The 13,080-nt window shown below is 45.2% G+C and overlaps 1 protein-coding gene and 1 non-coding gene across 3 annotated transcripts in view; both read right to left on the reverse strand.

The window, feature by feature from the left end:
- LOC126416779 (fatty acid 2-hydroxylase) overlaps positions 1 to 13,080 on the reverse strand; it is a 519,796-nt gene that overhangs the window by 312,891 nt on the left and 193,825 nt on the right. The gene's annotated exons all lie outside the window — the stretch shown is intronic.
- Positions 10,637 to 10,709, reverse strand: Trnat-ugu (transfer RNA threonine (anticodon UGU)). The gene has a single exon. It is a non-coding gene; the product is annotated as a tRNA-Thr (tRNA).

The following is a 13,080-nucleotide window of genomic DNA, read 5'->3' on the forward strand; positions in this document are numbered from 1 at the left end:
TTGTGGATAGTATGCCACGACGAATCCAGGCATGCACCAGTCCAAGAGGACGTGCTACTGGGTATTAGAGGTACCACCACCCCTGAAGGTCTCGCTGTATGGTGGTACAACATGAAATGTGTGGCTTTCATGAGCAATAAAAAGGGCAGAAATGATGTTTATGTTGATCTCTATTCTAATTTTTTGTGCAGGTTCCGGAACCGAGGTCATGCAAAACTTTTTTTGATGTGTGTATATTACATAAAATCTGTATGTATTCTTATAACATGCAATGATGATTCATTTGTTTTAAGATATACCAGATGATTTACTCAGCATACACTGTCATCAATCTATAAATCCAGAAATATGCGTTCCTTTTCTCATACGACTGGAGTACGTAACTGAAGAAGCTGCGCTCTATTCTTAGTAGAAGACTTTAGGTTGACTTCGATTCGATTAAATCGTAAATGGAATAACACGAGCGGTACCGCCTTTCATAACACAATTACAGAAACTTCCGTCAGTACAATTAGGTAATTTATAATTTGTTTATACACGTGATTAGCAAAAATACTCGTCACTACTGATCTCGGATGACAGAGCAGAGCTCGAAATAAGAAGCGCAGGGCAAGAATAATGGTCAATCCGATACTGACTCGTCAAGAACCTTAAGGTCAACAACCAATGCGTGATAAACATTACCACAATTACATGGAAACTCATTAGCTTCGAAATATCAGCGTAACGGCAGCATCTGTTACAGTCTTAGAGAAAGTCTTGACATTGATCTGCTTTTCCTTGTGGCTCACGTTTCAAGCATGTCATTTTATTTTGCATCATGCTTCTGAGTGCCTTTGCGGTTCATTTATTATTTGTATCTTACTGAATAAGAACGCTTCAGCATTGTCACACCCATAAAATTAAGGATACTATGAGCATATAAATTTGTGAACAATGAAAAATACTATTGCTCTTACTCCGCAGTTGAGACGCCGTCACGTCACAAAGCGCGCAGCAGTAGCGTACCCAGCCAATTCCAAACCATAAATAATGTAGCTTCAGGTGAGCAGTCACAACAAAATTGACGTACATGTTATTGTAGTATCCAAAAAGAGAAAGCCATTAAAGCAGTTGCGTAATATTTCTACAGAAACAAAACGAGAGGTCACACAGGTGTCGAAACCATATTGACACAGTGTAAGGAAAAGAGGAGAAAAGAATTGTGTTTGATACAGAAGAGCGTAGTTTCATTAAGAACCATACATAAGGGGCGATTCAAATATTTCCGTTTGATAGTGTTGCTGCAGCGCATAAGCAACGTGTGCGACCCCAGTGCGAGTGTATAAGCAACGACGTGTAAGCAAATGATTAGAGTGGCATTCGTCTCTTTCCGACGTGCATGCGGTAAATGCGGAAACGTGAACTATAGCGACGTGATTACCAAACGTGTCCAAACGGGACCAATGTGCTGTTCTTTTCTTAGCTGCAGAAGGATAACCAACGCGCCGTAGACATCCGTCGGGGAATGAAGAACGTATATGGGGCAGCTTGTCTGTCGAAAACCACCAAGAAGTTCAAGAGCCAGCCATTTGCTGGAAAGATGATGTTCACCCTGTTTTTTGATTACCGTGCCCGGTAATTATTGATTTCAAGGAACCTGGTGTTCCCATCACAAAAAAACGGAACTGCACTAAGATGGAGACATTACGGCGTGCAACTAAGGAGAAACGTTCGGGAAAACTGCGACAAAGGGTGTTGCTCCTTCATGATATCACACGTCCCCATATCGCAAACATCGTAACACAGAAATTAAGATAACTCAAGTGGGAAACACACGAGACCGCCGCAATAGTCCTGATGTGTTCCCATGCGATTATCATGCCTGTGATCCCTTAGAAAAGGCTTTGAAGGGTCGACGATTCCTGTCAGCTGAGAATGTTCAGCAGGCAGTTACGGACTTCTTCACGCAGCGGGACACAGTGTTTTACCAAATGCGTTGTCATCAATCTGGTGCACCAGTGCGATGATTGCCTCATTACGCATGGCAATTTCACCTGATTGGCATACCGATTCTTGACTGTACGGTCTTGGAACGGAAACTTTTTGATCGCACCTTTGAGAGATGGGCACTATAACATCCACGATATATATATTTTTTTATTACGAGTGGAATATGAACGTGTGGATAATATTCATTCAATTATGTAATTATTTTTTAAAAGGATGATAATTATGTAAAACAGAGACAATATTTGTCTCACATTCTTTGTTAATCTATGTCATTCTTTTCTTTTGTTCTGTACCCTTTTGTCGTCTTCTTCTGATCTACATCGCCGACGCAAGACGCGAATAGATTTGAGGTCTGTTAAATGAAAAACATTTAATGTAAAATTATTGTACTTTTAGGTTCATTTGCTGGTAAATACAAGTAGAGCCAAATGCGTTAAAACTATTTATGATTAATTATTGAAAATTCACTTCCTCTTTTAATTATAATTTTGTATTAATTGTTTTCTCATAGCCGCAAGAAGCGCAGCCATTGTTAGTTGTGATTATATAGCAACTTCGTCTGTACTTCTAGTTGAAAATAGCATGGGTTTGTGTTAAAGTAATTTGCAGAAAATTTAATAATTTTTTTTATTGGTGGCATCAATTTAAACGATTTATTCGGAAAAGGAAAATCTTAATTAAAAAAGAAATCCTCTATCTTTTATGGCCGCCATCTTAACTTTTATCACAGCGACAAATTTAAATTACTTGAAACTGCAAACTTTCAATATTCCGATGTGTAAGAAATAAATGTGCACCGGTGGTACTGAACTCTATTTATAAAAGAAAAAATTAATCGAATCAGACTGCATTTTCTAAGAACAGTGCTGATGGTATTTATTGTTGAACAAGATTTCATTGCAGATGTATGTGCCAAAATTAAACTACGCACGAATCACGGAGAAAAATATTTCTGGCAGCATACGTCAGTGTTGTGTGCGGGTGGTATTCTGTGGTTCCTTTTCATGATCAATTTGCTAAGAATAATTAAATCCATCGAAGACAAAAAAATTATAACAGCTCTGATGTACGATCTGTAATTTTAGTGATATGAACACAGCTTACAGTCAACATTATTACACTACGTCAGGTGAAATTCTTGTGCAATTTGAACAAAATAACTATCCGGGAGAAGTTGTAGTATGAATAATGCATTAACATGTGTATAATATTGACAGTGTCATTTATAAAATCAAATCAATGCAACTGTTAAAAAAAAACAGTGAATTCAAACCACAGAATACCATAGAGTATCGTATCATCCATATTCATTGTACTTGTCGCTGATGATACACAAAAACCGCCACAGCACGCCACTCTCTCACTTTAACAACACTCTCAGCCAGATTAATATTCATATTTTAGGTCACGATCTCGGCGTCTCTCAGAGCTAGCTACGCCACACTGAGAAGGGAGCCGAAAGGCACGCGTGCACACACGCCGACTGGCGTCAAGTCTGGAACAGGATAAGTAGTGAATTCTAATAAGAAAAGTATGCAGCTCCTCAAATACTTAACTTTATTCCATGTTGTGGTACATCGCTGTTGATAATACAAATAAGACTCTCTTCAGATACGGTTAATGGCGCCTTGCTAGGTCGTAGCCATGGACTTAGCTGAAGGCTATTCTAACAGTCTCTCGGCAAATGAGAGAAAAGCTTCGTCAGTGTAGTCGCTAGCAAAGTCGTCGTACAACTGGGGGCGAGTGCTATCCCGTATCTCGAGACCTGCCTTGTGGTGGCGCTCGGTCTGCGATCACACAGTGGCGACACGCGGGTCCGACATGTACTAAATGGACCGCGGCCGATTTAAGCTACCACCTAGCAAGTGTGGTGTCTGGCGGTGACACCACAAAAATTTTGTGCAGAATGTTCATGTAACTGCATGCGTAGCCTGTAGAGAACTTCTACTCACGAGGCCGTAGTGGAGACGGTGGAGAACACGGAGGAAGATGGATGGGGGCCCTAAACGCTGTGTCCAGCAACTTGGCTGTCCGAATGATTCTGAGAAGCAGCACTGAGCAGCTTGTACCTGCAGAGGGACTCAGGCCATGGCACTCCCGTCTTTCCACTTTGGGTCGGAGCAGGAGGGCTCCAATTCACAAAACAATTTTACCTGGGCCAGATGACAGACCATCACCAAGGTGACTGATTGGCGGAAAGTGGGTGCAGGAAGCCATTTACGACAGACTGCTGTAATATGAGCTTTTGTGCAAGAATGGTGGGACAGTCGTAAAATTCCAAGCTGGGACGATAAAGATGGAGCAGCTGGTGCACATGTCTAGTGGAGACAAGATTGTAACTCCCCCGATGACAGAAAGTCGCCAGGTTGTCTTAGCGAACGGCAAAAGCATATATTTCGTGGAAACGACAGTCTGGGACGCTTAACTGCCTTCTTTCAGAAATTGGAAATGGTCAGCTTGGAAAGATTAGATCCCATCTAGGTAGACGTTTCTTGCCGAAACATGGCCATGCTTACCACCGGAACGACGCCACCCTAGTCTAAAATTTTCTTTTTTTCAGGCAGATTTTGAATCGCTGGTTGCCTCCTCTCAGGATATGTAAAGCAGAGGCTTGCTCCCTCTACGTGGGAATCCTGGTGTTGTGTCTGGATTGGCTACCAGGCCAACAGAACAGTCATGTCATTTCTGGAAACCCAGAATCTACTCTGTAGGAATCAACGTGGATTCCGGAAACAGCGATCGTGTGAGATCCAACTCGCTTTATTTGTTCATGAGACCCAGAAAATATTAGATACAGGCTCCCAGGTAAATGCCATTTTCCTTGACTGCCAGAAGGCGTTCGATACAGTTCCTCACTGTCGCCTGATAAACAAAGTAAGAGCCTACGTAATATCAGACAGCTGTGTGGCTGGATAGAAGAGTTTTTAGCAAACAGAACACAGCACGTTGTTCTCAATGGAGAGACGTCTACAGACGTTAAAGTAACCTCTGGCGTACCACAGGGGAGTGTTATGGGACCATTGCTTTTCACAATATATATAAATGACCTAGTAGATAGTGTCGGAAGTTCCATGCAGCTTTTCGCGGATGATGCTGTAGTATACAGAGAAGTTGCAGCATTAGAAAATTGCAGCGAAATTGAGGAAGATCTGCAGCGGATAGGCACTTGGTGCAGGGAGTGGCAACTGACACTTAACATAGACAAATGTAATGTATTGCGACTACCTAGGAAGAAGGATCCGTTATTGTATGATTATATGATAGCGGAACAAACACTGGTAGCAGTTACTTTTGTAAAAGATCTGGGAGTATGCGTACGGAACGATTTGAAGTGGAACGATCATATAAAATTAATTGTTGGTAAGGTGGATGCCAGGTTGAAATTCATTGGGAGATTCCTTAGAAAATGTAGTCCATCAACAAAGGAGGTGGCTTACAAAACACTCGTTCGACATATACTTGAGTATTGCTCATCAGTGTCGGATTCGTACCAGGTCGGGTTGACAGAGGAAATAGAGAAGATCTAAAGAAGAGCGGCTCGTTTCGTTACAGGGTTATTTGGTAAGCGTGATAGCGTTACGGAGATGTTTAGCAAACTCAAGTGGCAGACTCTGAAAGAGAGGCACTGTGCATCGCGGTGTAGCCTGCTGTCCAGGTTTCGAGAGGGTGCGTTTCTGGATGAGGTATCGAATATATTGCTTCCCCCTACTTTTACCTCCCGATGAGATCACGAATATAAAATTAGAGAGATTCGAGCGCGCATGGAGGCTTTCCGGCAGTCGTTCTTCCCGCGAACCATACGCGAGTGGAACAGGAAAGGGAGGTAATGACAGTGGCACGTAAAGTGCCCTCCGCCACACACCGTTGGGTGGCTTGCGGAGTATAAATGTAGATGTAGATGTAAAACGGGGAAGTCAGTAAGGAGAGGAGAGTTCGATTGGTTTGTACATTGTGGAGGGTGTTTCGTTTTTGCTAATTCGGCTCCACCACCGAGGCTTGGTGGAAAGCGGTGGTGATTTGTCTGGTCCTCCGCTGGTGGGGAATTCAGGCATTTCCCTAGTGGGTGAGACTTGCAGTCTGCAGCTTGTAGTGGACTAAGAGTCAGTGGCACTTCCCAACTGTACTGTCAGTGGAACTGTGTATCATCCCGGACACATCACGTGTCACGAGGGTGAACTTATTTGTCCCGAGTCGGCTGTCTGACGTCTGACAATTCCTGGACGCTCTGTTGTGCCTGTGAGTCACATTGATTTGGCCAGACCAGTGAATGGGTGCATCTCACACTGACATCCGCTGGGATTTCAGGGGTCTGATAGAAAAGTTTCGCATGTTCTAATAATCAAAATGTCAGTCCGCATAATCTGCAAATTTTCGTGGACGTGACAGAACATTAAAGCTGTTACAGCGTACCATTTCCTGCTGCAGCCAGAATCTAGGTGGAAGGGTAAAGTACTGCTGCACGGGTTGTCAAACGATATTCATAGTTGTTTCCATTTGAATAAAATTGGGCTTCACAGTGGATTCATGTAAACGAAGTCGGATTGCGCTGTAACAGGGATTACTTCAGGAGAGAATTTGTATAGTTTCCACGCCAATGAATGCTTTGTCAACCAAGAGCCATCCCTTTTCTGATTTATGTCACCTTTTTTGTAAGAGTTATCGGCTCATTGTGAGCATAAAAGGATTAATACGAACTTGTCCTTATTTTTGCGAACTCAAATACACAACTGTTCTCATTCATTATTCCTCAACTAATCACTGTTTTTATTTTATTGTGGTGATACATGGATACACCAGCACTTCAAAGTTCAATCATATTAAATTAGTTGATTTCATTATTATTTTCAATTCTGAAAGTGACCGCAGACATATGTAACAAAAGTGCCCTGAGTAAATTCACTAATTTCATATGCAAAAATTAAAGGTTATTGAGTAGATAATACTTTTATTTATGTAAAAATAATAACATTTAGCATCATGTGGACATATATTTATGATTAAAGAAAGCGATGGGTTGCACCTTATACAGGGTATTACAAAAAGGTACGGCCAAACTTTCCGGAAACATTCCTCACACACACATAAAGAAAAGATGTTATATGGACATGTGTCCGGAAACGCTTAATTTCCAAGTTAGAGCGCATTTTAGTTACGGATGAGGTATCATTCCAACGTGATGAAATTGTAAATTGTCACAATCAACGTGTGTGGGCTGACGAGAATCCGCACGCAATTGTGCAATCACGTCATCAACACAGATTTTCTGTGAACGTTTGTGAAGGCAATGTTGGTGATGTCTTGATTGGGCCCCATGTTCTTCCACCTACGCTCAATGGAGCACGTTATCATGATTTCATACGGGATACTCTACCTGTGCTGCTAGAACATGTGCCTTTACATGTACGACACAACATGTGGTTCATGCACGATGGAGCTCCTGCGCATTTCAGTCGAAGTGTTCGTACGCTTCTCAACAACAGATTCGGTGACCGATGGATTAGTAGAGGCGGACCAATTCCATGGCCTCCATGCTCTCCTGACCTCAACCCTCTTGACTTTCATTTATGGGGGCATTTGAAAGCTCTTGTCTACGCAACCCCCGTACCAAATGTAGAGACTCGTCGTGCTCGCATTGTGGACGGCTGTGATGCAATACGCCATTCTCCAGGGCTGCATCAGCGCATCAGGGATTCCATGCGACGGAGAGTGGATGCACGTATCCTCGCTAACGGAAGACATTTTGAACATTTCCTGTCATGCTGGTACGTTCTGTTGCTGTGTGTTTCCATTCCGTGATTAATGTGATTTGAAGAGAAGTAATAAAATGAGCTCTAACATGGAAAGTAAGCGTTTCCGGACACATGTCCACATAACATATATTCTTTCTTTGTGTGTGAGGAATGTTTCCTGAAAGTTTGGTCGTACCTTTTTGTAACACCCTGTATAACTACATTTAATACTAGCAATAACGTGTGTACTACAGAAATCAGTAGTCTATCAGAGCCGTAAAAGCGCCGGCTATGGCCTATTGTTAGGATAATCATGACAATGATTTCGCAAAACTCTGTGCACGCGTGAACACGTCATAACATGCTAAATGCGCTATTCACAAAATACCACTATGCAGTTGCATAACCATACTGGACAAAAAAGGCAGTCATCCACAGAAGACATGTGGTAACATCCCGTGACACCGCCTCTGACGTTGCTAATGGCCCCATTTCCGCGTGGAAAAGAGTCAACAAGTTTCCTCAGCAACGCATTGAAGATCGGGTGTCGTACAGCTTCTAAATTGTGGGGATGTTGTTTGCTACGTTTCACTCGCTGTTCCAAATGGTACCACACTTTTTCTGTGGGAAGATCGGGTAATTCAGTGGACCAGTCGAGGTTCAAAAGGATGCCTGAGTGTTTCTCGAACCAGGGATATACTGAGTAATTGTAATTAAAGTGCAGCTACTCAAGGAGTAATTATAGTATGGAACCAAAACTTGGCAGATATGCTAATGTTTTAATGCAGGACTGATTTACTCTGGAAAAAAATCTGGCGCTGCACACGGTTTGTATGACTGTCTAACATTCACGCTGTCATTTGCCGAGCACTTTAGTGAATCTGTGTTATGTGAACAGCAGCAATTAGAGTGCTGCATTGAGAGAGTATCGCCGACTGTAAGATCTGTGCAGAGGCCCGATGTCATTAAATGGTTTAAAGAAGATGACAATGAAATTCTAAAACACGGTTGAGCTTCGTGCGACATCTGGAAGGGGTAGGAGCCCTATACCGGTGGAAATTAGCGACAAGGATGCTGTTACTGTAACAGACCATGCAGGACGTGCCCCAGCGGCGCTAAACCTCGTGTAGGGTCACAAGAATTGTCTTTCCCATGGTCAACAGCACCGAAAGTTTTGCGGTCTGTATTACACTGGTACGCATACAGAATCCAGACGATGCAGCAGCTTAAACCTTATGATCCGCAGTAACGCTCTGAATTTTCGGTTTCTGGCACCGATCGAAGTTGATGACGTTGACTAGGCAATATCCTATGAGCGCCAAGGCACATTTTACACTGTGGTGTGCAGTAAGTACACAGAACTGTCGAATATCGAATACTGCTAAACAGCGTGTTGCGCACGAAGGGCCATTGCACTCGCCCTTACGTGACTGCAGTGTGGATTCACGACTACCTTTACTGTCGGTCCGTTTTCCTTTGAAGAGAATACACCCAGAGGGCCTGTCAGGTGTACCGTGACGTCTTCACGTTATCGAGACCTGCTTGTAAAGTGCGTGATTCCCTCTTTGGAAGAGTGCAAATGTGTGGAAACCCCTGTTTACATGCAAGATGGAACATCGCGTCGCTCGCCCAATGAAGGATCCGCTTAAGGCAGTCTTCAAAAATGGTTCAAATTGCTCTGAGCACTATGCGACTTAACTTCTGAGGTCATCAGTCGCCTAGAACTTAGAACTAATTAAACCTAACTAACCTAAGGACATCACACACATCCATGCCCGAGGCAGGATTCGAACCTGCGACCGTAGCGGTCGCTCAGATCCAGACCGTAGCGCCTAGAACCGCACGGCCACTCCGGCCGGCAAGGCAGTCTTCCATGGACTTGTAATCTCCGTAGGATTTCCAGATACATGACCTGCAAGATCACCTGATGTCAATGCATGTGACTTTTGCTTCTGGGCATACCAAAAAGAACACGTTTCCAGGGACACGTTAGGTCTCTGCCTGATCTGAAGATTACTATTCAGATTCCACCAGAACTGTTGATCATCTCGTTTTAAGGATGCACCTCTTCAATGCCCATACTGAATAAACTGTGTAAGGGGTAGTTAATAATAAAATTAACATTATGCCTTTCTCACTTGTTTGACTTTTCCTGCCCACGTCCCATTCCTAATCCCTTATATATGAAAACATTTCTACGCGTATTTCTAGATTCACAGCACCAGATTTGCTTCCGGTGGCCACTGTTTGAACTATTTTTTTTAGCTTACATCGATTTCGCTTTAATGCTTTAGCATTTCTGCCAAGTTTGGCTGCCATACGATAATTACTGCATTAATCTGATCTCTGTGAGAAGCTGCACTTCAGTTATAACCATCTGGTACGTATGATGACTTGTGAACAAGACTGTTGTCATCTTGGAAGGCTGGAGTGTCTACAACGTACTCGTCATCAAGATGTAGAGGATATGGTTCCGATGTTAAATGAACATCTTGGTTCATATTCGCACTAACCTGAATGAGTGGGTCTAAACCGTGGTAGGAAAAACAACGCCAAAACATCATATCATCATATCTCATTCTGGAAACAAGCCCCAGGCTGTGGCTAAGCCATGTCGCCGCAATATCCTTTCTTTCAGGAGTGCTAGTTCTGCAGGTTCGCAGGAGAGCTTCTGTAAAGTTTGGAAGGTAGGAGACGAGGTACTGGCAGAAGTAAAGCTGTGAGTCGTGCTTGGGTAGCTCAGTTGGTAGAGCACTTGCCCGCAAAAGGCAAAGGTCCCAAGTTCGAGTCTCGGTCCGGCACACAAAAATGGTTCAAATGGATCTGAGCACTATGGGACTTAAATGATGATTAACTGAGAACCTCAGCTGGCAACAGGTGTTGTTGATATACCTCGATGTGGACAGCTGAAAATATGCCCCGACCGGGACCCGAACCCGGGATCTCCTGCTTACAAGGCAGACGCTCTATCCACTGAGCCACCGAGGACACAGATGAATAGCGCGACTGCACTGACTGATCCCTTGCACGCTTCCCGTGAGACTCACATTCCCAGCTGTCCACAATTCTACTTATGTATTGTACCTTATAGACAATTGCCCACACACTCATTACTCGCACACGCTTTGGCGATTCCCGTAAGAGATTGTGCAACCTGTGCGCATTCGCACAGACGAAGGTCAATGGCTGGGTAGCCTTTTAACTACACTCCTGGAAATTGAAATAAGAACACCGTGAATTCATTGTCCCAGGAAGGGGAAACTTTATTGACACATTCCTGGGGTCAGATACATCACATGATCACACTGACAGAACCACAGGCACATAGACACAGGCAACAGAGCATGCACAATGTCGGCACTAGTACAGTGTATATCCACCTTTCGCAGCAATGCAGGCTGCTATTCTCCCATGGAGACGATCGTAGAGATGCTGGATGTAGTCCTGTGGAACGGCTTGCCATGCCATTTCCACCTGGCGCCTCAGTTGGACCAGCGTTCGTGCTGGACGTGCAGACCGCGTGAGACGACGCTTCATCCAGTCCCAAACATGCTCAATGGGGGACAGATCCGGAGATCTTGCTGGCCAGGGTAGTTGACTGACATCTTCTAGAGCACGTTGGGTGGCACGGGATACATGCGGACGTTCATTGTCCTGTTGGAACAGCAAGTTCCCTTGCCGGTCTAGGAATGGTAGAACGATGGGTTCGATGACGGTTTGGATGTACCGTGCACTATTCAGTGTCCCCTCGACGATCACCAGTGGTGTACGGCCAGTGTAGGAGATCGCTCCCCACACCATGATGCCGGGTGTTGGCCCTGTGTGCCTCGGTCGTATGCAGTCCTGATTGTGGCGCTCACCTGCATGGCGCCGAACACGCATACGACCATCATTGGCACCAAGGCAGAAGCGACTCTCATCGCTGAAGACGACACGTCTCCATTCGTCCCTCCATTCACGCCTGTCGCGACACCACTGGAGGCGGGCTGCACGATGTTGGGGCGTGAGCGGAAGACGGCCTAACGGTGTGCGGGACCGTAGCCCAGCTTCATGGAGACGGTTGCGAATGGTCCTCGCCGATACCCCAGGAGCAACAGTGTCCCTAATTTGCTGGGAAGTGGCGGTGCGGTCCCCTACGGCACTGCGTAGGATCCTACGGTCTTGGCGTGCATCCGTGCGTCACTGCGGTCCGGTCCCAGGTCGACGGGCACGTGCACCTTCCGCCGACCACTGCCGACAACATCGATGTACTGTGGAGACCTCACGCCCCACGTGTTGAGCAATTCGGCGGTACGTCCACCCGGCCTCCCGCATGCCCACTATACGCCCCCGCTCAAAGTCCGTCAACTGCACATACGGTTCACGTCCACGCTGTCGCGGCATGCTACCAGTGTTAAAGACTGCGATGGAGCTCCGTATGCCACGGCAAACTGTCTGACACTGACGGCGGCGGTGCACAAATGCTGCGCAGCTAGCGCCATTCGACGGCCAACACCGCGGTTCCTGGTGTGTCCGCTGTGCCGTGCGTGTGATCATTGCTTGTACAGCCCTCTCGCATGTCCGGAGCAAGTATGGTGGGTCTGACACACCGGTGTCAATGTGTTCTTTTTTCCATTTCCAGGAGTGTATATAAAAGCTGCACGGTCATCAACAGTAACTGTTCTTTCGAGAACAAGTTACTGTCTTCGTAACTATGGAACTTAACTGCTGAGGTCATCAGTCCCCTAGAACTTAGAACTACTTAAACCTAACTAACCTAAGAACATCACACTCATGCCCCGACCGGACCTGCGACCGTAGCGGCCGCGTAGTTCCAGACTGAAGCGCCTAGAACCGCTCTGCCACACGGGCCTGCCCCCGGCACACAGTTTTAATCTGCCAGGAAGTTTCATATTAGCGCACACTCCACTGCAGAGTGAAAATCACATTCTGGAATCATATGACCACCTGCACGCTTCACACAATGCGGATTAAGTGCGTCACGGGGCTGCATATGCACTTGACACCTAGCATCATTTCAAAAGAGGCGAAATCGCGACTCGTCGGACCGCACTACGCTTTCCATAATTAGCTGCTGCCCAGTTTCCTGACAATCGTCTCTAGTCCGTGTTCATCAGGATCTTTTTACTAACACTGTTCTCATGCTGGACCTGGTAAGGACAGTTAGCTGGAGTGCACATGGCTGGGAAATTGTTGGTCTTGGGGGACTCCTGTTGCCTTGTACGGCGCCTCGATAAGCCGAGCGGTTAAATCGGTCGGAGGCAAGCCTTGTTGGCTGGATTAAGAACTGACAGCGGCGAGATGCGGGAAGAGCAGTGGACACGGCGTGTAACCTGGTCGGCCTACTCTGCTACGCGCA

This window comes from Schistocerca serialis, chromosome 8 (genome assembly GCF_023864345.2).
Source record: "Schistocerca serialis cubense isolate TAMUIC-IGC-003099 chromosome 8, iqSchSeri2.2, whole genome shotgun sequence".
In the NCBI taxonomy this organism is placed as follows: domain Eukaryota; kingdom Metazoa; phylum Arthropoda; class Insecta; order Orthoptera; family Acrididae; genus Schistocerca; species Schistocerca serialis.